Source organism: Myotis davidii, unplaced genomic scaffold (genome assembly GCF_000327345.1).
Source record: "Myotis davidii unplaced genomic scaffold, ASM32734v1 scaffold159, whole genome shotgun sequence".
Lineage (NCBI taxonomy): Eukaryota > Metazoa > Chordata > Mammalia > Chiroptera > Vespertilionidae > Myotis > Myotis davidii.
Window position 1 is genome coordinate 2,474,829 of NW_006291231.1, and position 7,253 is coordinate 2,482,081.

The following is a 7,253-nucleotide window of genomic DNA, read 5'->3' on the forward strand; positions in this document are numbered from 1 at the left end:
GCCCAATACCCCAGGGAGGGGGCCTAAACCAGCGGGCCTAAACCAGCAGGTGGCCATCCCCCAAGGGGTTCCCCGACTGTGAGAGGACACAGGCCGGGCTGAGGGCCCCCCTCTCCCCCCCGAGTGCACAAATTTTTGTGCACCGGGCCTCTAGTTTAGATATAATTCATGTACCATGAAATTCACTTTATTAAAGTCTACAATTCAGTGGTTTTAGTAAACAACATCATCACTAATCCCAGAACATTTTCACCACCAGAGAAAGAAATGCTGTAACCATTAGTCAATTTTTGTTGTTTCTTCCCCCCAGTCCCTGAGAACCACTATTGTCTACTTTCTATTGCTATAAATTTGCCTATTTTGGACATCCTATTGAATAAAAGGCTAATATGCAAATCGACCTAACAGCAGAACGACTGAGCAATGACACTATGACATGCACTGACCACCAGGGGGCAGACGCTCAATGCAGGAGCTGCCCCCTGGTGGTCAGTGCGCTCCCACAGGGGGAGCAACTCAGCCAGAAGCCAGGCTCACAGCTGGCGAGGGCTCACAGCTGGCAAACACAGCAGCAGTGGCAGCAGCGCTAAGTATGTCAGACTGCACATTCGGAGCCCCAGACTGTGAGAGGGTGCAGACTGGGCTGAGGAACCCCCCCACCCCCTGCCCCAGTTCACGAATCTTGTGCACCAGGCCTCTAGTTTTATATAAGTGGAATCATGTGGCCTTTTGTGACTAGCTTCTTTCATCCATGTTATGGCATGTAACAGTACTTTATTTCTTTTTATGGCCAGACAACATTCCATTCTGCAGATATAACACATTTTATTCATTAGTGGACAGACATTCGGGTTGCTTCCACTTTTTAGCTTTTATGAATAATGTAAGTTTTTGCATGGACATGTGATTTCAATTCTCTTGGGTATATAATTAGGAGGGGAATTGCTGGATCATATGGTAACTCTGTGTTTAACTTTTTGAGGAACCGCCCAACTGTTTTCCAAAGGGGTGGCACCATTTGGCATTCCTACCAACAATGCATGAGGGTCCAGCTCCTCTACATGCTAATCAACACTTGGTGTTTTCTGTCTTTTCAAGTATAGTCATCCTAGTAGGTTGAAGTGGTCTCTCATTGTGGTTTTAATTTGCATTTTTGTAATGACTTACCAAATTGAGCACCATATTGCATCTTATTGGTCATTTATATGTATTCTTTGAAGAAAAAGTTATTTAAATCCTTTCCCATTTTTAAATGTGTTGTCTTTTTATTATTGAGTTGTAAGAATTATTTATATATTCTGGATACTAGATCTTGATCAGATAAATAATCAGCAAATATTTTCTTTCATTCTGTGGCTTGTCTTTCTTGATGATGTCCTTTGTATTTAATTTTGATGAGGTCTAATTTATTTATTATTTACTTTGTAGTTCATGCTTTTCAGTTAGGACACTTAATAGAAAGTGTCATATTCTACTCTCATGTCAGATTCTAATCATCCAGCTTACTTTAGGAAGCCTACTTTCCATAGCACAATACATTACTCCGTGATGGAAGGACATTGGGGTGGGCGGAGTTGGGGTAGAGTGAGGTAGAAATAACATGGGTGTTAGAGTCTTAAGATCGAATCCAGCTCTTCTATCATGGGAATTAAGTATTTAATCTTCCAAGGTTCAGTTTTCTATCTGGAAAATGGGGTAATAAGAGTTCCTATTTCATAAGTTAATTGTGAAGTTTGAATTAGCAAATTTGTGAAAAGAGCTTAACATATACCTGACACACAGTAGACGTCTAATAAATGTACATTTGTCATTGTCATGAAGAAGTTCTGAATCAAATCTGGACTTAACCAAGATTATCTAACAGAACTAAAGTCTCACTCTAGTCCTAGCCATGCATTTCTGGAAGGCTGTTGAAATTATATTAAACTATAGCTCTGCTTATGGTTATGTAGTCTTCGGGACCATGGGAAAACCTGATAGACACACAGTAGAATAATTGTATTTCTTTTGAATTCAGGAACAAACAATGCTGTTGCTCTTTGGGATCAAAAAATGTTCTCTAGTCCAAAAAACTGTGGTGTTGGCATAATTGAATGTTTCATCACAGCGTGTGTTTGTTATTATTTATACTTAATTAAGGCCATTTATATAACTACTTGGACATTAACAAAACTCCTTCCCTGTCACTTAGATGTAAGCCTTTAAGAAAGGTCACCTGATATTTCAGTTAAATATTTACCATGCTTTACAGCATTACCTTGGAACTTTCATATTAATGACCCAATCATTTGATGTTCACAGGTACAAAGTAGTTTAGGGCCACAGTGAAACAGACTCTGTTTTATCATTAAAACTTAGATATTGGTGAAAGTTCAAAGTCACATCATCTGCTGAACATGCTACTGCGTGGCAGGTGGACTGATAAACAAGGTACCTTCCAATAGAGATATGCTTAGTAATACTTAATAGAAAGAGGACTTAAAAAAACTTTTATGTAACCAACTCTGTAAAATTTTACCACTTTCTTCATCATCCAAAGTTAAACTCTTGGTCAGTAATTGACATAATTATATTTCCTAATGTGGACAATTTAGCAAATATTAAAAAACTATTTTGAAAAATAGCACATAATAATCGGATGCTGTGATACATTTACTTTAGGTTAAGCTATGTGGTTTTCTATTTTTGTTTTCCTATCTTAAGTTGTAATAAAAAAAACAGTTAGGGATTACAACACTTAGGGGGATACAAAATAAATATTTTCCACCATAAATGTGGCAATTCAGTAGCTGATGTAGAAGAAAGATATTGCCACTCATGGGAGAATGATAGTGGAAAAAAAGTTAATCATTACCCAGGTCGGTAGCATAATTCGTGAGATGACAGCCCAAGTTAGAAGTCAGCCAAAGGCGTTTTAAGTAACACTTGTGTAGTGCTTACATATGCTGGGTGGTTGTCTAAGCACCTCACCACTATGGTAACTCATTCAGTCCTTACAGCAGTCCAGTGAGGTAGGAGCTGTCACTCACCTTTCACAGGAGAGGAAACTGAGGTACAGGCATGCCAAGCCACTTAGAGGAGATGGGGACCCATGCAGTCTGGCTGAGGAGTTGGTGTTCTTAACTACCCTTCTTTGCTATTTACTTCTCAACTCAAATTGGGATTATTAGTAGAGCGGCTTTTGGGTTTCTGGAATCTCATTTTTATAGAACCTCTAAAATGTGGGATGTAATGTAAAAAATAAAATTCAATAATTTTTTTTCTCTCTTTTAAGAACGAAAATAAAGATCTATGTTTCAATTCTACATTAAGTATATGTTATAGACTCTAGGATATATGGTCTGTATGGTCATCTTGGATAATGGCCATATGGATGTTCCCCCCAAAATTATGTCTGTGTCGGGAATAAATTTCATTTCCATATTTTCCAGGAATCTGGCATTTTGGAAATACCCTTTCCTACCATACTAACAGTTTCTTGTTTAGATTTGTTAACTGTTAGTAAATAATGCCCCATTTCCTGATAAGAAAGACGATGATAATATTTAGAAAACTGGTCTTGGTTGAAAAATGCATCTTGAAGTTAACAGCAGCACCTGGAGTCGATTCAGTTTTGTAGGGCTTGAAGCTTATGGGTGACTTCTTTAAGAAAAACAATGCAAAATGAGGTGCAAACAATGCAAAATTAGGTGACTATTGACTAAGAAGAGGTTTATTCAAGCGATAGGCCCTGAAGTTTCAGCTTTATTAGCTTCATGGCAAATTCACCACTTCAGAGAGCAACTAAAATAAATTTTAAGAAATACTGTAAGAGTAAGAATAAAATAATACCTGAAAAGAATTCTTAATTTTTTCCCTCCCGAGGAGCTTTGTAATTGAAAACTTTATGTATATTTCCTCATTTTGTCCCCCTCCCTCTTTTTTATTTCCCCAATAGAAATAAAAATCCTGTTCCCCATAGAAAAGTCCTGCTCCCCACAGAAAGCCTGTTTTGTGAGATGAGGAGAAGGTGAGAGTCAGTAATTTTCTCCAGCTCACAGACACCTGTCAGGCCAGCCCTGGGCACTTCCCACTATCCTTTCAGTATATGAAGTTGGAGAAATAATCTTTTGAGTCAGATACGAAGAGCCTCTTCTCTCAGTGTCTTTATTTTTATTTTACCGGAGAAGACACAAAGGTTGGAGAAATTGACAACAAAGACAAAGCACAAACTCTCCAATTCCCGAATAGAGAGCATTGTTCAAGCTTGCTCACCAGTAGCATCACTGAAGAAAGTTTAATTTAAACGTGAGACAGACCTTGACCATTGGAACCTATCTTTTTTCTAGAAATAATCACTTTTTTCTTTTCTTTTTTTAGAGGAGTTGTCGTTTTTGAGAAAACGACTTCACTCAGTATTGGTGTGTTTTCCCTCTACCTTATTTTCATGTTTCTTTAAGCTCATATAATATGGACTCAGCCATGGGGAGAGATGAAAGAGCTTGGACCCATTCGGCTCTTCAGGTTTGGATCTTACAGTCCTCGTGTCTCTCCATGTGTTCAAATATAAAAAGGGAATTTTGAAAGTTTCCTATTCTTTCTTCCCGCGGTGTTTAGCTCTCACTACGTCATTTAGACCTTTTAAAAGAATGTGTGGGGATAATCAAGCAGATAGGAAAAAAACCCTTAGAGCTGGACACAGGGTTGTGTGGATTGTGACTTCCACCTGTGTTTCTATAGCAACGCTTCACCTACCTTGTAACTATACTAAAGGGTAACAATTCTTGAGTGCTCCCACTTGCCAGCCACCATGTATGACTCTTACCCAATCCTCAAAACAGTCCTAAAAGGTAGGTGTTATCTGTCCCACCTGACACGTGAGAAAACTGAGGGTCAGAAAGATTCGATAACTGGACTAAGGTGACACAGTAAGGGCTGGAGTTACGATTCAAATACAGAGAACTCCAAACCACTGCCCTTTCACTGTATACCACCTCTCAGGTTAGCAGTAGGCGGTAGTTTGGGTGTCAGCCACGGCTATTGTGGTGGCCAGCTGCTGAGGCGGCCCCGTGTGATTGCCCTCTCTCGGTATGCGCGCGCCGGTGTTGAGAATCCACACTGAACACACAGGGCGGACCTCTGAAACCAACAGGATATTGCAAAAATGCACCAGACTGTGGTTAAGCGTCACTTGAGGGAAATATTATTCCAGGCAGAGAGAAAACAAGTGTGGAGGCACGAAGATATGAAAGTGTATGGCATGTGTGAGGGATTATTTATGAAATTAAAGATCAATGCTTTATTAGATTAAATTCTTATTTCTCTCATATCCAGTTTAATTCAATTTTACAGTGATTCCGTTTATTTTGAAACTTAATTCAATGTGAAATTAAGTTGAAATTAAGTTTACGCGTACATTTATGGAAACAGAAATTTCAGCCTATATTGCTCCTTGTAGCCTTTTAATCGTGTAATTGCTCCCCCCCCCCCCCCCCCCCCCTACTGGCGAGGAAAAAACACATGGGACCGATATCAGTTCAGATTTCCTAGGAAGTCACTGTGGACAGTGGAAAGGACCTGGCCTATGAGTCAGAAGGCCTGATGAGACGTTATCTGAGTTTGCCACTAGCTGTTCGTCTGCATCCAGCATTCTTGACTCGTGTGCCCTGACTGTTCGGCTGAGCTTCGGCCTTCCTGGGGTGCGGTCACAGCACCCCAGCAGGGTCAGCCTCGCTTGTCAACGCAGGGGAACTCTTTATCTATCCATCACCCGCCACCATTTATTCATCACTCTAACATTTAGGGAGGTGGACTTGCTGCCAGGAACTGCACTGAGTGGTGGGTTGGAAACAACAGGCAGCAGAGGGAGGCCGAAAGACCAACCTAAGGACGTGTGCTAACTCCTGGAAGGGACGGCGGTGAGCCAGAGAGAGGGAGAGGGGTGTCAGGGAGGCTTTCTCAAAGCCATGGTACCTGGTTGGGTTTGGAAGGACAGCTCAGGATTTACTCTCCTGAGTGCTGTAGGGAGGGCGAGGAACGGAGCCTGGAACTACGTGCGTAGCTGGCATGTGGGTTTCCTGGGGCACAAAGGGCGAGAGATGGGGCTCTGTGAGCGAAATGAACGCATGTCTGCGACTTCACGGTTCCCACTTCCAGGTGAAGTTTCCTCCCCCTTTGGCAGGAGTGTGTTGGGAGTCAGGCTTGTTCAGGGCACGTTGCTCTGCCCTCTGGGTTTACTGGAGAAATAAAATAGGTTTCTTTTCCTCTAAGGCCATCCTGGCAGCTATCAGTTTTTTGCATTAGGCAAAGTTTATTTTGTTCCACTAAGTATTTGAAATGTGCAGTTTATTTCTAGACCGAAGTATTGCAGTTTATTTCTAGACCGAAGTGAGAGTCCCAAAAGTGAGAGTATTGCAGCATGGGGATTAAAGGCAACATGCTGCAGAAAATTATAGTTTGGAAAGTTAGACTGATAATTTAACCGTTAAAATGCATGCACATTGCCTGCCTTCTATGGTAGCCTGGGTGTGTAGCGGGAGCCCCTGGGAGTAGAAGCCGGGACTTCAGCCATTTATTTACTCCACAAGAGCTTCAGGGGATATGTGTACCACCCTGTATTTCTCTGTGGATCTCTCCCTGCTGCCTTAGAATAACCACAGCAAGCATCAGAAATTTGCTGTGTGCCAAGCACTTTATATATTATCTCATTTAAAACTTACCACAATTCAGTGATTATTCCCGTTTTGCAGTTGAGGAAAGTGAAGCCCAGAGAGATTGCACAGCCAAGAAATGCAGAAACCAGATGTGCACAGTGTCCTTATACCGAGATTCCAGAAAGTATTAAGAAACTATTTGTTAAATGAAATCACCCATCATGCTTTTCAATTCACCATTTCTCAAAAGTACATAGGACAAATACCCTTGCCTTTTTTATTTTTGTTGTTAATCCTCACCCAAAGATTTTTCTTCATTGATTTTAGATCAGTGGTTCTCAACCTTCTGGCCCTTTAAGTACAGTTCCTCATGTTGTGACCCAACCACAAAATTATTTTCATTGCTACTGCATAACTGTAATGTTGCTACTGTTATGAATCATAATGTAAATATCTGATATGCAGGATGGTCTAGGCGACCCCTGTGAAAGGGTCGTTTGACCGCCAAAGGGGTCGCGACCCACAGGTTGAGAACCGCTGCCTTATAGGCATCAAACCAGGGACCCATCCACTGAGCCAAAGTGGCTAGGGCTACCCTTGCCTTTTTACAGACACATTTCA

General features: G+C 41.1%; 1 protein-coding gene and 1 long non-coding RNA gene across 4 annotated transcripts in view; both read right to left on the reverse strand.

Annotated features, from left to right (window-relative positions):
- LOC107183184 overlaps positions 1–831 on the reverse strand; it is a 13,432-nt gene extending 12,601 nt beyond the window's left edge. The window contains exon 1 of the long non-coding RNA XR_001513967.1: positions 821–831. This is a non-coding gene — a long non-coding RNA (uncharacterized LOC107183184). The remainder of the gene's footprint in view (positions 1–820) is intronic.
- Positions 1–7,253, reverse strand: part of GRAMD3 (GRAM domain containing 3) — a 98,318-nt gene that overhangs the window by 83,984 nt on the left and 7,081 nt on the right. The window lies entirely within an intron of this gene.